The 22,267-nt window shown below is 45.2% G+C and overlaps 1 protein-coding gene across 1 annotated transcript in view; it reads left to right on the forward strand.

Moving 5' to 3' along the window:
• The window catches only part of RAB30 (RAB30, member RAS oncogene family), a 38,554-nt gene that overhangs the window by 565 nt on the left and 15,722 nt on the right, over window positions 1-22,267 (forward strand). The gene's annotated exons all lie outside the window — the stretch shown is intronic.

Genomic DNA, 22,267 nt, shown 5'->3' on the forward strand with positions numbered 1-22,267 from the left:
CCGCTATGTTGTCATGTTTTACCGCTATGTTGTCATGTTTTACCGCTGTGTTATGTCATGTATTACCGTTATGTCATGTATTACCGCTGTGTTATGTCATGCGTTACCGTTATGTGACTGCTTGCTCCCATTGCCCCTCCTTTCGTGCTGCACTGAGATTGGGCTGGAAAAGAAACAAACAAAAGGACCGACCTCGCAAAAAGTCACATAAGGGGGGTGTTTGTTTATTCATTTATTTTTTCTTCTCTGTTTTTTTTTGGGGGGGGATGTTCTTAAGGTTTTTCCTTGTATTTATTTTATTTTATTTTTTTATGAGGCTTTGGGATCAGTGGTGCATGGTCCCGCAGGGTCCCCCCCACTCTGAGCCCTTTGCAGGAGGTTGGGGTCCAATCCTGGCTGCGTGCAGTGATTTCAGGTTCCTTATTCCAACTTCCATGCTGTCAGATACAGCCTTTTCCCTGTTGACAAACACGAGCAGGGCAGCTATTTTAAACTTCTCAACAACTTTGTGCTCTGGCAGAGCTCCATTCTGCTGCACCCTCTTTGCTCCTTGCGAGATTTTCTCATGTGCATTGCTATGTCAGTGCAAGATGCAAAGAAATTTCCCCAGCATGGCACCCCATGGGCTTTTCCCCTTTCCAACCCCGCTGCTGCAGCATGGCAGGGTCCTCTTCTTCCTTCCTTCCTTCCTCTGCAGTACAAACTCCAAGGAGATGAACAGCTATATATGGAGGAGTCACCTTTGTTGTGTCTTTTTTTTTTTTTTAAACCATATTTATTTCCTGGAATGCTGTTTTCCTCTTTATTTTGGAAGGGAGGGAACTGGGAACCTAAAGCAGGGTTTCCCTTCCTGCCTGTAAAGAAGTCTTTCAGCAGTGATTTCATTAGGTGGGAAGGATGGCACTGGGAATGAAATGATCACTTGAGAGCCCGATATCCTGGGAACTGCTCTGGGAAATGGTGATATGGGACTTGTAGGAAGGAGCACAAGTCCATGGGTTTGTGGTTTAAAAGTAATGCCACTTCTGTGATGATGCTGATATTGGATGCTGCTGTCATCTTTATTTGCACTTCTATATTTATGTAGATGTGTTGGGATCGATGCATTGTTATTATTGATTAGTGTGCTGGCATCCAAGCTACTCAAGACATAATTGAAGAAGAATTTAAACTGAGATGGGGAGATTTAGGTTAGATATTAGGAGGAAGCTCTTCACACAGAAGGTGGTGACACACTGGAACAGGCTGCCCAAGGAGGCTGTGGATGCCCCATCCCTGGAGGCATTCAAGGCCAGGCTGGATGTGGCTCTGGGCAGCCTGGTCTGGTGGTTGGCAACCCTGCACATAGCAGGGGGTTGGAACTGGATGATCACTGTGGTCCTTTTCAACCCAGGCCATTCTGTCATTCTGTGATAAGTAGTGCAGAGATCTACGCTGTAAGATGAAGTTTTGCTTTGCGGCAGCAGACACAGAAATGGACCAAAAGCTGCAAATCGCTCAGGAGCTCAATGATTGTGGGGCAAACACAAAGCTGGGCTGAGGATTTCCTTCCTTTTGAGTAATCGGAGTCAAATGGTTTCAAACTGAAAGAAGGGAAGTTTAAATTGGATATAAGGAAAAAAGTTTTTTACAGTAAGGATGATGAAGCATTGGCACAGATTGCCCAGAGAGGTGGTGGATATCCCAACACTGGAAACACTCAGGGTCAGGCTGGAGGGGGCTCTCAGCACCGGATCGAGCTGTAGGTGTCCCTGTTCATTGCAGGGCAGTTGGACTCAATGGCCATTAAAGGTCCCTTCAACTCAAATAATTCTATGGATTTCCTATCCAGGAATTGAGTTCTGGGGAGGAAATAAGTTTCTGGAGGAGGAAGTGATGGAGAAGGGCTCTGTGCCAGAGGCTGAGCTTCACCACTGGGCATGGGCAGGGCAGGGTGAGGGTTGTGGAGCTTTCCTCTGTTATGCTCCCCTTCTCCCCAGCCCCGCAAAATGTAGAATCAAAGAATTGTAGAGGTTGGAAACTCTGGAGATCATTTGGTCCAAACAAGAAATCATAACAGCTGGGGATTGAATAAATTCACTAATTCTTAAAACATTTATTTCTTTTTTGTTCTAGAGCAGGACCAACAGTATGAGCGCAAGCCTCAGCAAGGACTCAGCAAGGACTGAGAAATGTGGCAGAAGCTAATTCCTGCAATTTGCCATCAGCTCCCAGGCAATAGGACAGCTAAAGATTCATGGCAGTAGTGTGACCAGCATGGCAGGAGCGTGTGGGGAGGGCATACCCAGCAATGCTGAGGCTGTTGAAATGAGGAGGCTTGCATGAATGCTTGCAGAGCTTGAGAACGGGGGGTTCAGTAGACAATAAAATGACAAGGTAGATTTCCAGTGCTAAAACCATCCGTGTGTGTAGACAGAGGTTTGGGCAGAGATGTGTTCTGCAGCCCAAGCTGGGCTGGTGCTGAGTGTTACATGACCTAGGGCAGTGTTTTGATTCACTCTTCAGCTCCTGTGATTTCATTTTGCAGCAAGTCACTTATCCTTCCCTCCCATCGATTCTGTCAGTAGCTGACTAACTCCTCATTTTGTTTTTAATGGCTCTCTTTCAGTGTGAAACAGCTGTTCTGTCATGTTTGTCATGCGGTCCTGATGGCTTATGGTCATGAATTTATATGGAGAGAGTTGGGTCAAATATTTCTCGGGTGCTAATATGTTGAATTAATTAGGGCAGAACAGGACTTGAACATGTCCCTTGTCAGTACTTAAACAGAATCTGCACCACCTGAAAATATGTCACTGTTACAGTAGTTTTATAACTAATCTGTGCTACTAAGCATTGGCTCTGAATGTAGGACAAAGGCAAGGTATTAGTGAGATTTGTGTTGTGGTGTTATTTGATTTCACCTTATGTAGACAAAAATGAGTAGAGGGCTTGTTGCGTTGGGCTCTGGAGGGATGTTGAGGCTGCAGACAGCTTGAGAGCTAATTGCTGTTTGTCACCTGACCTGGAGTCACTGCTCTTCCACTTCTGTCTGTGCACAGAGGTGTGCTCTTCCCCAATGTACTTCAGGCAAAATTTAAGCCACCTCTTTAAACTAACCTAGCTATGACTTTCCTGGGATAACTAGGGAGCACTTTTACAAACAGAGGAAGAAAACTGTTAGTAAGATTTTACACTCCTTAGGGTATGTAGGGTGTCACTAAAATGTGCTCATGTCCTATTCGAGATCAGAGGATATCCTGTTTATTTTCTTTTCCTTTTTTTTTTTTTTTTAAGGTGCTACTGAAGTAAGTGTTAACTGTAGCACTTAAGTATCTCAATAGTGTCTTCTTTTAGATTTTGAGATCAGGAAGGACAGAAAAGTTGTGCTGGCATTAAAAGCAGATGAGCTTGCGTGCGGCTTCAACTCTTTGGAAGGGCTTAGATAACAGCAGGATAAGGGGAAATGGTTTGAAGTTGAAAGAGGGAAGATTTAGGTTGGATATCATGGAGAAGTTCTTTACTATGAGAGTGTTGGAACAGGCTGCCCAGAGAGGTTGTGGATGCCCCGTCCCTGGAGGTGTTCAAGGCCAGGTTGGATGGGGCTCTGGGCAGCCTGGTCTGGTACTGAATGTGGAGGTTGGTGGCCCTGCGTGTGGCAGGGGGGTTTGGTGCTTCATGATCCTTGAAGACCCTTCCAACCCAACCCGTTCTATGTTTCTATGAAAAGGCTGTACCCTGCAGAATGAGTTTAAATTAGGATATAAAAGGATGTTACAGGTGCCAAAGTGTGCAGAAGTCAGATGATGCCTGGGTGACCTGGTCCTGCTGCTGGATGCAGGAAGGAAACATGATGCAGGGTCCCAACAGCTCAACCCATGTCTGCACTGGGCTGCTCCTCATCTGCCAAGAAGTCACAGGGAACTAAATTGTGCTGTTTGATTGTGTGTGCATCGATAGGGAAGGGGCTGCTAAAGATGTTGGACTAAAAGAATGACGTGTCTGATGTGGAAGTCATGTTCTGCCCTGTGCTGGGTGAATCTGAAGGCACAGGGACTTGTCAAGCCCTCTGGTCTTTCTAGCAGTCACAGAATCATAGAATGGCCTGTGTTGAAAAGGACCACAATGCTCACCCAGTTCCAATACCCGGCTGTGTGCAGGGTCACCAACCAGCAGACCAGGCTGCCCAGAGCCACATCCAGCCTGGCCTTGAATGCCTCCAGGCATGGGGCATCCACAGCCTCCTTGGGCAACCTGTTCCAGCGTGTCACCATCCTCTGTGAGAAAAACTTCCTCCTAATATCTAACTTAAACCTTCCCTGTCTCAGTTTAAAACCATTCCCCCCTTGTCCTATCGCTATCCACCCTCGTAAACAGTCATTGCCACTCCTGGTAGGAATGGTTTTACACTCCCTTCAAGTATTGGAAGGCCACAATGAGGTCTCCCCAGAGCCTTCTCTTTTCCAAGCTGAAGCAGCCCAGTTGCCTCAACCTTTCCTGATAGAAGAGGTGCTCCAGCCCTCTGATCATCTCAGTGCCCTCCTCTGGACCCGCTCCAAGAGCTCCACGTCCTTCCTGTACTGGGGGCCCCAGCCCTGGACGCAGTGCTGCAGATGGGGCCTCACAAGAGCCGAGCAGAGGGGCACAATCACCTCCCTGTCCCTGCTGGCCACCCCTTTTTTAATGCAGCCCAGAACACAGCTGGCCTTCTGGGCTACAAGCACACACTGCTGCTCATGTCCAGCTTCTTGTCCACCAGGACCCTCGAGTCCTTCTCTGCAGGGCAGCCCTGAAGGGGTTCTTTGCTCAGTCTGTATGGCTGGCATTGCCCCAGCCCAAGTGCAGCACCTTACCCTTCTGCTCCAAGCACCCATTCATCCGTAGGTACTGAAGTGATGAGAAATGTGGGAAAAGCTGAGATCCATGTTCAGGACTTTGATCAATGCCTTCATTTTGGAAGTGAGTGTCAATGCAGATTTCCAGGTGAAAGGGATTGCTGGGCTTGGAGAAGTCATGTTTCCAGCTGCCCAGATTTTGGTTTTGCTGTATGGCGAAGCATGCTTTCAGTAATAAAAAGCTGACTTGAAAAATAATCATTAGCACTTCTCTGTGATTTAAATTTCATTGCCTGAGCTCAGAGTAATGGAAAATAGATCAGTCAAAGCTTTTTATCTAACAAGTTTCTAAAGGCAGCCAGCTTCATTTCTAATTAGTGAGAGGTTCTCTGTAGGACCATCTTCTGTGCTTCCAGGGCCTGATACGTGGTTTGTTCGTGACTGTTGTGAGTGCAGCACTGGCAATATTTATTTCAAATAACTGATTTTCTTAAAAAACACACTAAGGCAAACTTATACATATACAACTTCTTTCTTGGACAGCCTGACTTGCTGTTAACGACCTCAGAAAATCCAGTAAGAGGTCTCTGTGCTGTGAACAGAGCTCTTTGCTGCCGTATTTTCCTAACACTGGAGGTTTGGGATATATTATAATGTGTCTGAACCTGATCAACAGTGAGGAAGAGCCTCTGAAAGTAGTCCTGTTTGGTTCATGCTCTCTACTTATTAATTAAAATATCTGGAAAGTAAAAATATCTGCAGAGTCAGAAAAGCTTTCACAATTTATTTGGTATTCCCATGAAGTCTTCTAGAGAAATGGGATTACTCCATTCTGAAATGAATAAAATGTTTGGATGTGAGACTCCGGCAGCCACTCTGTGTTATTCTGAAGTTACCATGAGAATATTGGTTCATTTTTGAGAAAGAGGTGAAGAGAAATAACAGCCTTTTCATTCTGTCATCTCCCCTGCAGTCTATGGTGTGTCACGTCCTCTGGGGAAAAGGTATTCACTCTGATAAACCTACAGTAACGAATTCAGTTAAAACCCCAACAAAGATAGAGGTGATGTGTAGCTCTCACAGGGCACAGGGGTGGGCTCTGGGCTCCTGAGGACCCTGGGGAACTCTGCTTGGATTCATGGACTGGGTAGCCTATGATGAAGATGGGTGGCTGCAGGTTCGTAGGCTGGAAGTTCAACCTGTGTGGTAATGGCTTTGAGCTCTGCACCTCCTCTCTGTAATCCCTCTGGTTCCGTGGCAGAAAAGGGATTCCACTACAGGGAGCAATTTTAACACTTAGCAGCAAATTCTATACTCTCTAACCAAAACCTGCTCTGGTGAAGTCAGTATCCATACCATCCCCAGCTCCTGCAGGCGGTACCTGCCTTCAGAGCCTCCCCGTTCTGTAGCCAGTGGAGTTCTGCATTGCCCTCTAACTTCTTACATGTGCATCTGATAATACAGACATCCAGCTGTAAATGTTTACTCTAGGGACCATTATGTGGTTATGGGGCAGTTCTTGAACAGTGCTGGGTATGAAAAAAGTCCTGCAGAGGTTCTAGCTGAGTTGCATATATCAGAAGCCTGAAACATCAGAAGTGAAGTTGGTGCCTGATTTCTCTATTGCATTTGTCCTTGTTCAGAACAATTTGTTCCTTCTAAAAAAGGGAACCGTGCCCATTTTCTTCCAGCCAGCAGTATTCACATTTCAAAAATACGGTTGTAGCATTTTGCTCAAATAGATGGATCTGTGTGCGTGCACATCAAAAGCCCTCCATATAATGTCAGGTTTCTGTTAACTCTCTGGTCTCAGCAGCCACATAGGAGCTGCAGGCTATGAGCTTTTCAGGCTAGTGAGCTTGTGATTGACTTATTTATTAAGGGAGAAGCACGAGTGTGTGTGGTTTGGTTGGAAGCTGCTTTGTGGTGTCTGTAGGAATGAGGTTTCTTCTTGTGCTCTTGAGTGCTGCCAAGTGCTGACCATCTCCCCTATGAATATGGTGTATATTTGGTGCAGGATCCAACCTCATCTACCCCCCAGCAAAACTGGAAAGCCAAGTTAGTTATGTCCCAACTGTGATCCTTAGGTAATTCCCAATATTCCCATTGTGCTTGCAGATCTTGGAAGCTAATTTTGTGAATTAGAGCTTTCTTAATTAGGAAATCTTTATTTCTTTTGTTTATGTATGTATTTATATTATTGTATATTATGTGTATATTGTGGTATTTAAGTATATTATTTATGCATGTGTCAGGTATATTTTAAGCAGTTCTGCTGTCTCAGTCCCCTAGAAAAGCCATCTTGCATTGCATTTGCTCTTGCCTGTGCCAGTAGTCAGTCCTGTGATGGAGACCAACCCTGCCTTGTCCATATGGGGAATTCTTAAAGCTCCTCATGGTGTTGCTGCACTGCTGTGCTTCCACCACCAGTAACTTGGTCTTACATACCGTAAGCCTTCAGTCTGTTGTCAGTGGCTGTCCCATTTATATCAGTGTTATCTCTGACCTGTTGTGCAGCTGGATTAGGAAACTACTTGTTTAAGGACAATCTTTTTTTTGTCTTTTTCCTGTTTTTTGGATATTTTTGCTAAGTTAGCTTTCTTGCGACAGCACCTCCAAACCAATTCACTTTGCAGCCATGCAGGTGCTTACCTGGTATTTAATTTTAAAGAGTCTGTTCTATAGAGAAATTCACAGAACCATAGGATATCCCAAATTGGAGGGGACCCACAAGGATCTCCAAGCCTCTCGTCCCCCAGTCTGTGCTTACAGCCAGGGCTGTTGCATCCCAGGTGCAGCACCCAGCACTTGCTCTTGTTAAAGTGAAGAAATTCAGAATAAATTGAGCGTTGATGTGCACAGCTAAATAACCAAGGAATGCATTCACTGTGGGCTGGGGCTAATCGAGTTCGAGTAAAGGAGGCTGATTGTGAAATAAATATTAAATAAAGTGTCTCATTAAATTGTGCCGTTTTACTAAAGCTGTCGCCGTAGGGAGGAAAAACCTGGCGTGAATTAATGTTTGTTTACTTCAGCTGTCAGTCAGCACGGCAGTGAGCTTGCTGCATCAGTCTGCAGAAGGGCCATTAGTACCCAGGACATCCCGCTTCAATGTCAAACTCCTTGCTGCAAAGTGTGTGGAACTGCATGAAAAGAGATTTCCATTGCCTTAGCGCATCTTTCACAGTGCTCCTAATTTTGCTTGGTGACATCAGTTCTTGGAGATGCTGGAATGCTGTAAAAATACCTCCTGTTCAGTGTTGGGTGGTGCATAGTAAATGCATTTACTTATGTCTGTATCTGATAGTTGGAGGGTTGCTCCTGAACCAACAGGTGTGACTCAAGGCCATTCCCTTTCATCCTATCAGTGTTACCTGGCAGGAGAGCCGACCCCCTCCTCACTGTAATCTTCTTTTGTGGCACCTAGAGTGCAACAAGGTTTCCCTGAGCCTCCTCTTCTCCAGACCTAACAATGCCATATCTTTGGGATAAGACTTTTTTCTGTCACTCCCTACTCTGCACTGTCAGAATCTGAAATAGCTGCAGCTTGTTGGTGCTATGGCAGTAAAAGTAAGCAGTGCTATACCTGTGTGGGGGGTAATCATAGAATCATAGAATGCCTGAGTTGAAAAGGACCACAGTGCCCATCCAGTTCCAACCCCCTGCTATGTGCAAGATCACCAGCCACCAGACCAGGCTGCCCAGAGCCACATCCAGCCTGGCCTTGAATGCCTCCAGGGATGGGGCATTCACAGCCTCCTTGGGCAACCTGTTCCAGTGCCTCACCACCCTCTGTGTGAGAAACTTCCTCCAGAATGAAATTAGTGATCTATAGAATGAATCTTTAGTTTCACTGCAAAGCGATCTGTGTATAATTTGCAGTTTTCTCTGTGAGAGCTTTGCAGGCAAAACAATTGAGCTCTGCATCTAACTGCTTCATGATTAAAGGCAAGGCACTCCCAAACTTTCAGTCTCCTGGTTGCCTCTATCTGCAAGATAGAGATAACCTCAGAGGGTTGCCTTGAATATTCATCAGTGATTTGTTGTATGCTGCCGATGAAAAGTGTTATGGGCAATGTTAACGAAGCTTATAGCTCAGCCTCTGCTTCACATTGATCAATACTTAGGGCATCTTCAGTCTCCACACAGAGCACTAGCAAATTCTGAACTGGGCTTAGTCTGTAGATGACAATAATAACTCCTGTTTATGCAGGGCTTTTCCTTTGGAAGAACTCCAAAGAATTTTATGAACTGTCATGCGAGCTCTTGGTGCTGCATGATGGGTTTTGTAATGCGTTTGGCAGCAGTGTGTGAGGGGAGAGGGAGAGAGAAATAATGGTGTGTGTGGTGAGGGCAGCGCAGGTAGGCGAGTAAGGAGTCAAGCTATCACTGCCAGAGCTGTGGCTTGGCTTTGAGGTGATCTGGGATTCCTAGAGCTCGTGTGGCTGTCATGCAAAATGCAACATACTTCTTGCGGTCCCATTGCACTGCAGCGTGGGTTCAATCCCAGTGAAGCAGAAAGAGCACAGTTTGCTCTCAGGGGTTTCCTTCCTGCAGAGCATGTGCACTTCTGAAGATCGTCGTTCCAAAACTGTGGTACAAAATTGTGATGTCAGTGATTTCTCAGCCTGAGTGACAGCACGTCTCTTGTCCTCTGACAGAGGCAGAGGGCACAGTCACTTGGAGTTTGCTCCGCACATCCAAAATTGCTGAAAGTACAGCCCAGAGAGTTTACACTCCAACTGAAATCCCATTAACTCTAAATCCTCTTTGGTAGCATAAATCACTTTGCAAAGATGTTGCCTGAGGATTCATTATGTTCAATTGGGTTTGTTCTCTGAATGATGGAGCGTTGTCTTCTCTGAATCACAGACACCTAGGTTGGGTTCTCTGAAGTTGAATGTTGTAGGTCCCAAACGCTGTCACCGGAGAGAGATGGTACTTTCAGAAGTGCTCTGAGATGCTTGTCTCATTCACATATTGAATAGGGAATCTGGATCTTTTGTGAGACATTTTAGTCAGCTCTTCAAAGGTAGTTAAGAAGAAACACTGCCACTGGAGGTGCAATGTAATCTGCCAGAGCAGAATCACATGCTACTGCTTTTAAAGCCTTGATACAAGGTTCAAGCTATCAAATGGAAAATGATTTTATCAAATGGGAAATGGTTTTAAGTTGGAGGAGGGAAGTTTTATGTTGGATAGTGGGGAAGTTCTTTACTCAGAGAGTGGTGAGGTGCTGGAACAGCTGCACAGAGACACTGTGGATGCCCCATCTCTAGAGGTGTTCAAGGCCAGGTTGGATGGTGCCCTGGGCAGCCTGGTCTGGTATTAAATGTGGAGGTTGGTGGCCCTGCATGTGGCAGGGGGGTTGGAGATTCATGATCCTTGAGGTCCCTTCCAACTTGGGCCATTCCATGGTTCTGTGAAATCATTTACTAATGAGAAGTTCATCAGCTTTTGAACATCCCATGTGAGAACACATTTCAGAGAGGTTTTGAGCACTTGGCCAAATGCTGAAGCTTCAAGAGCTCAGAATTACTACAAAACAACCTAGAGAGGATCGGAAAGTGGGTAACATAAATTAGTACCTACACCTGGAAGCTATGACACAGGGAAAAAATGTGTTGCTGCTGTGTGTGCTTTTGTTGGAGAGCAATGAATGTCCAAAGCAACCAGGCAGCTGCAGCTAAACAGGAATGGCAGGAGCCTGTCCACCTTCATTACAGTGCAGCCACTAATTTGGCCTCATTTTTGCTTGCCTGTTGATTGCAAGACTTGTAGAAATCAGATTCTTCTTGTAATTTTTGCTGAAACAGTTTTCCTTTGGAACATTCCGGCACCTGTTTACGTGATTGCAAAAGACTGCTTTCCATTTCAAAGTAGAAATAAGATGTACATAACATTTCAAGGAAAGGAGAGCTTGTTCAGTTCAGATTCTTGATGGCAGTGTTCAACCAATGCTTACATGGTGTGGAGGACTGCTTGCATTGTACCATCTTCAGGCTTGGTCCGGGCAAACCAGTATTTCTGTTTGGAGCACCATCATCCCGTGGCTAATGGAGACATCGTTAGTCGATAAAGCACAGTTTGAGACTTGGCTTCCTGCCTGTGCCTCCCAGTTATATATGCATACAATGAATTTTACAATAAAAACAAAACACCAAGAATAATTATAGCCTGCTGAGTGATTTTATAGTTGGGGTATAATGTGTTGCTGGGACTCTTAAAGCCTCTGAGTCATGGATTCTGGTCTTTCTAGGTGCTTATAACTCTCTGTGTTCTATATTTTGCTAAACCCCACCCCTCATTAAATATATGTATTGATGACAGTCAGTGGCTGCATTCATGTTTAGTCTAATACATTTTTCAGCTGTAGGATCTCATTCACCCGTATTGTTGTAATTGATCGCCCCGAGAAGTGCTGTGGTAATTAGAGGAGACGCTGGTTTGCAAGCATTACTGTGACACCTATAACCACCCTATCTCGTTTTGATCCTTTCATTGCTTATGCTTATGACTTTGTGTCATCTCAAGTAAGACCCGCTGTTTGTGTGCAAAATGAAGGAGGAGTGTGAACTTTTCATTTGCATGTTAATGGAGCTTTGTCTGGGAAGGTATGATGGGGATTCAAGCAGTGCTGTGCAGAAGAAGATAACATGTCCAGTATGCAATTAATTAACTTTGATGGCTTGTTCTTCTGGCATTGCTAATGTCAATAGCATTTCTAAAGGCCTTTTTCTTCTGGTATTTCATGTGGACCAAGCCAAGTGATATGATTTAGGGAGAGAATTATTATGGAATATGCCTTCCTGTAAGCAGCATCCATCTAGGAAGGAAGAGCTTGTAATTTGTACATCCTCTTGAAAGTGAGGATGTATTAATTGCGCCTTAATATGTGATGTGACACATAGGAGCACAATGGAAAATGTACTCTGAAACTAGCTGAATTTCTCATGTGTAAGACATGCATGTTACTGGGAATTTGGGTTATTCTCAGTAAATGCACTGAAGTGCTGATGTACTGTTATTTTGTGAAGTTAGTTTGGCTTTGAGGGCTTTGTCTAAGGCATTTTATCCTCAAACGTCTGGTTTCAGAAAGGAGCATCTATTATTTGATTCTAACCCTGAAATGGTTCCCAGTGCAGCATGCCTCGGAGTGTGACTGGGGTCATTTGTCCTCCTTCAAAGGACGAGCTCATATAGTGGCTGTTTTGACCATAGCTGGAAGAGTCACAGCACTCCCCGTCATTTTCCTGCTTTTGTGTGGGAAGAACTCCTTCTGCCCTGTCACAAAAATCCCTGTAAATATAAAAAATGCATCTTACATCATTTGTTCACATCCCTCATAACTCCCTACCTGTCTGACGTTGCCAAGGAATTTGATGGTGAATTTAAATTATGTGGCTCAGCATCTCAGCCTGCTGGAGCAGAGGAGGTTCTGGGTCCTTTGTGCATCAGACCCAGAGCAGAATAAATGACATGAGAGTAGTGACCTGATGTTTCCACCTAGGAATAACAGGCCTCAAGAAGGGAGCCTTGCTGCTTTAAATATGGGGTGGTTCTCTAGGCAGGACTTGTGTGCGTTACACCCTGTGTTTCATCACTGCTTGCTGAAGAACTGCAAACACAAAACAGCTTCCACTGGGCAAAGCTCAATGTTTTCTGGTGGGTGATAACAGGTCATGGCCACAAATTCAGAGAATGAGCTCATTTTGAACAACAGTCAGAGATGAGTTGGAGGGAGGACAGCTTGTTGCAGAGGTCTGCCCATGCACATCCACTTGTGTACTGGGGATAGCGCTGGGATTTATGTACTCAGGGCTGTGAAATTAATGTGAAAAGTAATAATAAGGGAACCAGTGGGAGGGAGAGCAAAGGGAAGCCCTGAAGTTGCAAATGTTTATCATTCAACGATGTTGTTGTTGAATGGATGCCAGTGAATGAGACCTGTGAATGCTAGAGAAGGTCAGTCACAGTAACTGAGGTGTCCAGAGATGCAGAGTGGGATCAATCCCTTATTTATTAATTTCTTTATTTTAAAAGAATTTCCTGATGTACTTAGCATGGAAGAGCTCTCTTGCCAACAGAGCTTAAGCCAACCTGAGCTGCAAAGCTGCCAGGTGGTGAGCCCTTGGATGGAGAGGGTAGAACAGCCCTGTGGAGCAGTTGGAGCTGAGAGCTTTAAGAAGAGGTGAATACTGACCATTTTAAGCTGGAAAAGTTGTAGAGAGGTACGGTCAGCTTTTGGAGCTTCAGAGCTGCTTTAGCTATCCAGAAGTCTAACGTGTGTAGCAGTAGAAGTACTGAGTGGCATGGTTTAGTGAGCATGGTAGTGATGGGTTGATGGTTGGAGTAGACGACCTTAGTGGTCTTTTCCAACCTTAATGAGCCCATGGTAAGTAGTATCTTTTTTATCTACTGCTTGCAGAAAATTACATTAGGACTGAAAGGCTTTCCAGTGGTGTCCAGGGAAGGGAATGGCAAATGTCCGACCTTGGGCAAATAACTTCATCTGTTACTTTTCCCATCTTGCCAATGTGTACTGAGAGCACTGAGGTGGGAAATAAAGCTCACAAAGAGATTTCTGTGTAGTACAGAGGATGATGAGGCCATCAGCCTGGCTTGGATTACTGAGTGTTATCACCATACAGATTAGAAGTTACTCTTAATTATGAAGAAAGGGGAAAAGTATACACAGTGTTTGTGCACAACCTGTTTGTTCTGTCAGATCTGAAGGATGTACCTGTGGGCACATCTGCAGGATGGAAATGTACACTCCTTGCAAAAGTTAAATGCTGAGTGAAGCTTTTGATTTGGCCTTGATGAGCCTTAAAGGTCCCTTCCAACTTGGGATATTCTGAGTTGTAATTTGGGCCTTTTAGAGGGTTCTTCCAACATAATAGCAATAACACCAGTATATTCTTCTAAGGCAGAACTCCTTTTTATGATGTTGGGGTCTGTACGGCCTTCTGTAGAGGCTGGTGTGAATGAGGCTTGCATTGTGCATTCTGTGATACAACCCAGCAGCAAGCACTGAAAGCACGGACAGCCTGAGGAGTGGGACAGGCAGCGAGGCCACACTGTAATAGCTGTAACACTGCTCTTGTGTTCTTAAATAACCATGCTGGCATTCACGTTACTTTGATGTTTTTGACTCGCTGGTTGTTGTAAAAACATGATGAATGAATAATTTAACCTCAGTGCTGTGTTATAATGTTGAGTTTGGCTTCCTGCATGCTCATCACAGTGAAGATGTAGATCTGTCCTAAGGGTGATGGTGATGATGTTTGTAACCATGCTTGAGCTCTGCTTTGCTGACTTTGGGCAAACCCAAGGTGACACAGACCTGCTCCAGAGAGCAGGCAGCGTCTGCACTGACTTCTCGAGAAATACACCAACAAACCTTCATCATCTGCAACTTCAGCAAGTGTACCCGGGAAGCCTCCTTCAGCGCTAACCCAGTTTGGTGGAGGGAGAAGAGAGGCTGTAGGTTGCCAAGAGAAGAAACTTGGAGCGATTTCAGTGAGCTCCCAGGGCTGCCGGCTTCTGCCCTGCGCTGCGCCTGGGGCCACTGCGGAGCAGCAGCAACCAATGCAGCAGATTAGTGAGCACGCAGTGAGATCTTGGATTTCTTTGCTGGAAATGAAGTTCTTCACTCCAAAGGCTACAAAAAGCCTTTTGTTTTACTCTTTCTGATGTGGAGCACTTGTTTTTCCATAAGCCAACTTATGTTTCTCTGCCAAAATGGTGCTTAAACCTGTCTCCTTGTTTTGCACCACAAATGGGATACTTGATGCCTAATGCCTGAATTTTCATGATTGCTTGGGGTTGTTTTGTGCTTTTGACAGCAAACCAAAAGCCTGTCGGTGAGTTAAAAGCATTTTATTACTGATGCATGGCTCGCCTGTAGGTGACTCTTCTTATGGTTGGCACCAAGATTTGCACTCCAAACCTTTGTGCTCAGTTTTGGGAATTCAGATTCCCAAATACGAGGTACAGTTTCACAAAAGTACACATCTGCTTTGTAATTTTAGCAAAGGTGCATTTTCTGACTTTCCATGGAGGTGACCCAAAGGCTCTTGCTTTTGTCCCTGCAGATGTATGATGTGTGGATCAAGGCTCAGGACGGCTTTTGCCAACTCATCCTTGCCACTGTCCCTTCCTGGCTGCGTTTCTCCTGCCCTGGTTTTGCTGTCCCAGACTCATGGTGCTCCAGCAGCCTCCGCAGGGCGTCTTTATCATAGAGTCCTAGAATCATTAAGGTTGGAAAAGACCACTAAGATCATCTAGTCCAACCCTCGACCCATCCCCACCGTGCCCACTAAGCACATCGCTCAGTGCCACGTCTCCAGGGACAGTGACTCCACCACTCCCTGGGCAGCCTGTGCCAATGCATTTTTGCTCTTTATGAGAAATTTTTCCAAATATCCAATCTGAACCTCCCTTGGAACAACTTAAGGCAGTTCCCTCTCATCCTAGGTCCACCAAGTGCTTCCACACTTCTGATTTTTTTTGTATTTTCTCTTTTTTTATAGTCAAAATTGCCTTATAGTTTCTTTCTTCCACTTTTTTTCTTTTTTTTCTTTTAAGCCTAGATTAAAATTATTTTCCCCATAATCTGTAACAATTCCAGGTATTTCCAGCTAAGCAAATACCGCAGTCCACATGAACCCAATTTTGCAAGCTTTTGTTACTGTTTGCTTTTGCTTTTTTCATGCACATATCCAGTTCTTCAAGCTGGCTAAATTTCAGTTGTTCCATTACATGACTATTCCAGGAACACTGGGGTGCTTTAGCTGAAAGGGAGCAGCAGTGTATGGTAGTGATGAAAGTGCCAGTCTTGAAAATAGTGGGTGTTTGGGCTCATCCCTTGGAGGAAAGCTGGATGTAAAAGCAAAGGAATTTAGAAAGGTGGAATTTGCTTGCTGACACTCAGTTGGCTCACTGCAGTGCACGTGTGGAAGTCTTTGCAAACTGTCTGAAAAGTTGGAAAAAAGAACAAATAGTGACTCTAAATCTGTTTTTCAAACTTCAGCCTTAAAGTGATGTTTCTGCAGAAGTCCCTTACACAGAGCTTTGCTCAGTGGTCTCCTTGTGAAACGCTGAGAGGGAAAACTGTTTTACTAAATGAGAATGCCTTATGTTCAGTTTTGAGTTACAATTGTTGTTATTGGGTAATCTGCTCGTCTGTTAAAGAACAAATGGTGTCAGTCCAAATAATTTGATATCAAGTTAGGGAACGGCGAGGAAAGAACAAATGGGAGATGTTACATACCCACACAGAGGCACAAGCACAGTCTGTTCATCTCATGCCATTTCCTCTGACAAGCTGTATCCTAAAGAAAAATGTCAAAGTCTTTATGCGTTTAAGAAGCTGATAATGCAGGGTTTTTGTAACCAAAACACACTTTTCTTTCAGCAGTGTGTGTGTCAAGATCTGGAGCCTTGAATGTAACTAACTGGCAGTGGCCTCAGGGCAAAGTCTCTCAGCCAGGATGAATGACATTTGCTCTGCCCTGTCTTTAAGGAAGAAAAAATTGCCTGGTACCCCTTCCAGTGCAGCAACTCTCAGAGAATTCTTCTTGCTTGCAGTCACAGAACCATTAAGGCTGGAAAGAGCACTGAGATCATGCAGTCCAACCGTCAGCCCATCCCCACCATGCCCACTAACTCTGCCCCTTAGTGCCACATCTCCACATCTCTTTAACACCTCCAGGGACAATGACTCCACCACCTCCCTGGGCAGCCTGTGCCAATGCCTCACCGCTCATTCTGAGAAGGCCCCTGCTTTCTTCCTTGCCATCTCTCCCAGCACCCACCTACTCATGGAGTAATTCAGAAATGCTCTGGACTCCAAAAAGCCGGAGGACAGCAGTCATCTCAGAGCAAGGATGCTGCAGTACTCCAGGGGTACCCTGCTCTGAGAGTCCTCTGTTCTCTGTGCTTTTGGCTTATTTTCTGGGCAGAGGAGCCAAGCCTCCTGTTGTGGGTTGTGGTTGGAATTCCAACAGCTCTGGCAACCTCAGTGCGGTGGGTCATGGTTAATGTATGAAGCTTTTGTGTTGCAATTCCATGTTTCTAAGATGAAAAGTTGTGAAAATCCCATCGTGGGTGCACACCTCCTTCTGGTGTATTCGTACTGAGTTGCTGCCCTATGAGCACAGCTTGTCCCTGCAGAGGGGGAAGATGAGAAATCTCCTGTCCCATATACAAAAGATAAAGGATCCAATCTAGTTGTACAAGGCTAGGTTGGATGGGGCCCTGGACAACCTGATGCAGTGCCTGATTTAGAGTTTGGCAACTCTGCCTGTGGCAGAGGGTTGGAACTGGATGCTCTCTGAAGTCTCTTCCAATTCAACCCAATCTGTGATTGTATGATACCAGTTGTCTTTGTCATACCCTGCTGCCTCTAGCTAATTTGCACCCCTCACAGCAGAGCTTTGAGGTGATGCCCACTGATGCTGTCACTTCACTCACCTGTGGCTCTTGCATATGCAGTGACTTTGAGTGTGACATGCAGTTCTGTACCCAGTCCCTTTTTGGGGAGCTTGTGTTTTTGTGTTTTCATTAAGCTGCTTTCCAGTGAGCCACGTGTGCATTGTGCAACTTCTCGAGTCCCAGCAGATGGGGGTGGGAAATGTGGCAGGAAGGAGCCTGGCCCATGGAGGAGCATCACTTCCAGCAGCTTACAGCAAACATGATCCCTAAGGGTCCTGCTGTTCCTCCCAGACAAAGGGCTGGAGCAGAGTGCAGAGGAAGGCTTACAGGAGGGGAAGGGCTGCAAATAAAACAGGTAGAAGAAGCCGTGGTGCTGAAAGGGGTGATGGAGAGCAGCAGCAGGAAGGAGCCAGCTCTTGGGGTCCTGCCGCTGAAGTTCAGCCAAAGGAGCACCGACCTCAGAAATTCTGCTCTGATAAGATGTACGCATTGCTGGCAGTGCAGGGTTTGCTGAGTGCATGGGTTCATGAGCAGTTAGTAGGAAAACATTCCCTTCTAGCCGTGAAAAAAAGGCATTTTTGTTGTTTCCTTTCCTACAAAACACATAAGTCAGAGAGTTGGGGATTTTCTTTGCCATGACAACCAATGGAACTGCAGAGCTATGTGATTTCTTTATCCTTCCTATGATTAATTTTTTTTTCTTAAAGCCACGTTGCTGACTGAGTTGGGAAACATCAGGTGGTATTTGTTTTTCTCATGTAGATTAGGCAGCAATTTATTGCGTGTTTGCTTGGAAGCCAGAGGAAGCTGGGGATATTGATACTGCCATGACTCACAGAATTATAGAATGTCCCAAGCTGGAAAGGCACCCATAAGGATCATTATGTGCCAGCATTTATCCTCTTTCAAAAATTGCTATCTTCTGCTCAGGAATTTCCCCAGGGTGCCAAGTAGAGACTCAACATCAAAAAAACCCAACAACACAGCGCACTAAAAACATCCCCTGGGGCTGCTCTGTTGCTAAGGAATAGAGATAAATGGTCACACACACAGAGCTGATGTGCCACCCAGCATCTCTGTGGCTGTGGCAGTGTGTTGGTGTGAGCTCTGTCACTGGGCACTTCCCAGACTGCTGTGGAGGGCTGCCTGCCGTTTGCTGTAAGTGCAGAAAGAAATGATTTTTCTGCTTCCTGACATCAGCCCCACGGAGGTCAAAACTTCAGTGGGTTGCTGCCAGGAGATCAGGATCAGGAAAGGGTGATTTCTAATGTGTGATAGAAATAAACCATTGAGCAAAGGGAATGCACGTGCTGTGCTTTGGGAGATTATGGGCTCTGTCATAGGGCTGTCACATGCTGACAGCATCCAGAGAGTGAGTATTAGTGCTGCAGAAGCTGCAGTTGTGCCACCTTGTTCTTTGCAAATGCAAAACTCTATCAGCAGATCTCTGCAGTAATTTATTACCTGGGTGGCTGGAGACAGGGAGAAGCTGAGCAAGGAAGCAGAGGTGAGCAGAGGTGAAGACGTGATCTATCAGACTGTTGTGACGGATGCTGTACTTCTAAGGGTGCACACGAGAACCTTGGCGCTGTGGGCTTCTGCCTGCTTTTCTCCTCAAGGCACCACTTGCTGCTCCAGCTCTAAATAATAAATCTGAAGGATCCTTCCTCTGGAATGCTACCCCTTGGGAACGATGCTGGTGCTGGGGATGTTATTCAGACTGCGTACCCAAAAGCTGTTTGAATAATGTCTTTGCAGAGGTGGGAAATCTGAAGCAGAAAGCTTACACCAAGAGCTGGTGTTTTGTCACTTCTGAGGATTTCTTTTGGTGTCAGTTTTAACCCATGCAGACTCTTGAATTGCAGCCAGCCACCATGGATGGATAACTGTGCTTTAGCAGTGGGTTTGGATATGTGAAAAGTACTGTTACCATCTGAAAGTCTAAGTGGAACTGAGAGCTGGCCACATGTTTGCTAAGATTTGGCCAGAGAATGGATATAAAATCATCATCTGGGCTGGAAAAGACTTTCAAGATTATCAAGTCCATTCTTTATGTCTTGAAGAGATTTATGGCATTCCTATAGAAATCTTGTTTGGGAGCCATCATTCTGAGAAATGGCCATATTAGTGATGATGAAAATACTTTTCTATGGAAATGAAATTCTGGGAGGTGCACGCATGGCCAGCAACTGCAGGGTTGGAATGGTTTTGTGGCATCACTCCTGTTTTATTTCCTCATTTCAGCCATGAGCTGCTCCTCTGAAAACAAAACCACTCTATTTCTGCAGGTAAAATTGGAGCATTGCACCAAAACCTGAAACGATGAATAGACACAGTAATTCGTAACCATTGCTTTGGTTGAGCTTTGGAATGGGCTGCAGTCACAACACTTGTTGTATTTAAGAGACATGTGGATGGGGCCTAAGGGGTTGGTTCAGTGATGGGACTTGGTAAGTCAGGTTGGTGTTTGCACCTGGTGATCCTAAAGGTCTTCTCCTGCCTTCAGGAGCTGCTGCCTGTCCTTTGCCCCCAGGCTCCCACTGCCATTTGGGGCCATGAAGTCGCCTGCAGCCAAGCTGAGTCAAACCTCATTCTGCTCTCCCATCCGCAGACTCCTTCCCATCTGGACTGGGTCTCAGCTGGCAGAGCTTGGGAATAGCTGCCTTCCCTCAGAGGCAGCGGGGCTTAGATTGGCTTAAACCAGTCGTGAAGCTACGCCCAGCTCTCTGTTTTTTCCCCTTTCTTCCCCCTTCTGAACAACTTGTTTTCATGAAACATCTGCTGCTCTGGCAGATTCTTGCGGTTAGAAATATTCTGGAGGCTTTCTTTGCAGAAGTGCAGCTGCCTGTGTGTTCCTTATCAGCTCAGCTGAAGGTTTGCTGTCAAATGAGAGCATTTTTGAGGAGAAAATGCTTGTGCTGGCAGCGTGGTTTTGTTACAAAGCAGAGGTTTATGTGTGCAAGAACATATGCGATTCTACAGGTAAAATATGCTTCCTGGGTGGAAATGACTGAGGGTTATGAATTGCTTCTGGGAACTGATGCTATTGCATTGTCTCTGCCATCTTAACGGGGGTCTGGAACTCTTCCATTCATCTACCACGAGCCCAAATCTCTGCTTTTGTTACCAAAGCTTTTTAGTGATGCCACATCTTGCCTTCAGAGTGCTGCTGAATTGTTGTTTCATCTCCTTGATAGAGGTTGGTGGAGCTCATCCTCCACAAAGATCAAGGTCCTGTTGTCACCCTGAAGTGAATATCCATGTGCCAGATAGCCATCAGCCTGCTCCTCAACATGGGGGATCGTGACAGCTGGGAGAGGTTGCCCAAGGACTGGCAATTAAAAAAAATAATCATGCTACAGTCTCTACCACAAACAAAACCCAGTGATACACAGCAATAAGATATGTCATGGTCTTTAAAACTCAAAAAAGTTTTCTTGGATGTGCTTTTGTAACCCAAACTATCTAATGCCACAGAATCATAGGAATTGGAAGGGACCTCTGGAGATCGTAGAGTCCAACCCCTGCTGAAAGCAGGTTCCCTACAGCAGGTTGAGCAGGAAAGCATCGTATTTCACAGTACAGTTGTGGCACTCGTGTCATTGGTTAACGATAAACACGCTGCTTTTGCATGTGTAACCTCATTTCAGTCATGATGTTCTGGTAAATATCCAAAGCTTTTCTTACGATAGCTTTTCTCTTATCAAAAATGCTGGTGTCAAACAGTCTAATCCAGCACATGTTTTATCAGAGCTGTCACCCAGTGTCAAGATATATCCACAAATGACTGTGACACCATTCAAACCCATGCCAACCCCATGAATGAATGCACCTGGGGATGTTCTTTGCATACCCACAGACCTTTCTTCTGCATCAAATTGGAATAATTCCTCCTTTGGCATTAGCACACCACAGACTGTTTCCCGTCTGCAGATGTGGGAGCTGCAGATGTGGGGTACCATAGCTGCTGTTGCTGCTTCTCCCTTTGCTTCACCTGTGGTGGAGTCGCAGCTGCCCAAAATGCAGCTAAAGGACAGCTTTGTTCCCTGCTGCAGAAAGCTGAACACACGGAGCTTTCCTGGGTTTTCCATGCAAAGCACAATCCAGTGAATTCTTGGCTGTGGTTCCTTTTTTTTTTCTTTTTTTTTCTTTTTTCTTTTTTTTCCTGCATTTGGGAAAAGGCTGCTGTTTTTGAGTGGATAAAACAGCATTTTTGGCTGGATTTTTGGCAATGCAATTTTTCCACTTTGAAAGTCAGCCTGTCTGCTTTGCTGGCTGATGCTTTAACCTCTTCCATGCAAAAATGTGTTGTGGTGCAGTTTGCAGCTTGGTCTTTGGAGTGACTGATTTGCACATCAGCATTTTTTTCAGTCCTAAAGAATTTTTTTTTTCTTAATTTAATTTTTCAAGTGGTATGTGTGTGATTTTTCCTAAGTAATGCAGAAACTACATTAGTTCATAGAATCATAAAATCACAGAATGCCCTGGGTTGAAAAGGAGCACAATGCTCATCCAGATCCAGCCCCCTGCTAGGTGTAAGGTTGCCAACCACCAGACCAGGCTGCCCAGAGCCACAGCCAGCCTGGCCTTGAATGCCTCCAGGGATGGGGCATCTACAACCTGGAGCATCATCACTGATTAACAGCTCTGTCCTCAATTATATTTGATGGAAAATAACTTATTTGTGTGGGGGATCTTGCATTTCTGTGGCCATTCCCAGTGCCAAAGGGCGTTAAAAGTGCTTCCAAGTGAAGGTGATAGAAAAAAATTAAATGAGAAATTAACTTTCCAGAAGAAGAGAAATTTAAGTGGGGAATCTGGACCACAGGAAAGTTTTGTCTGATCTCTCCTGAAGACCCTTTGGTGAGACTGAGGCCCTCAGTGATGTGTCAAACACAAACACTGCCCATCCTTCAACTATTGAACAGAAATTCCTTAGTGAGGTGCATTAATCCTGCTTTTGATGCTGGTGCCAGCAAAGCACCCCAGAAGATGTTAAGGCATGTGAGGGATGA

This window comes from Lagopus leucura, unplaced genomic scaffold (genome assembly GCF_019238085.1).
Source record: "Lagopus leucura isolate 7727_CA_CO unplaced genomic scaffold, USGS_WTPT01 Super-Scaffold_702, whole genome shotgun sequence".
In the NCBI taxonomy this organism is placed as follows: domain Eukaryota; kingdom Metazoa; phylum Chordata; class Aves; order Galliformes; family Phasianidae; genus Lagopus; species Lagopus leucura.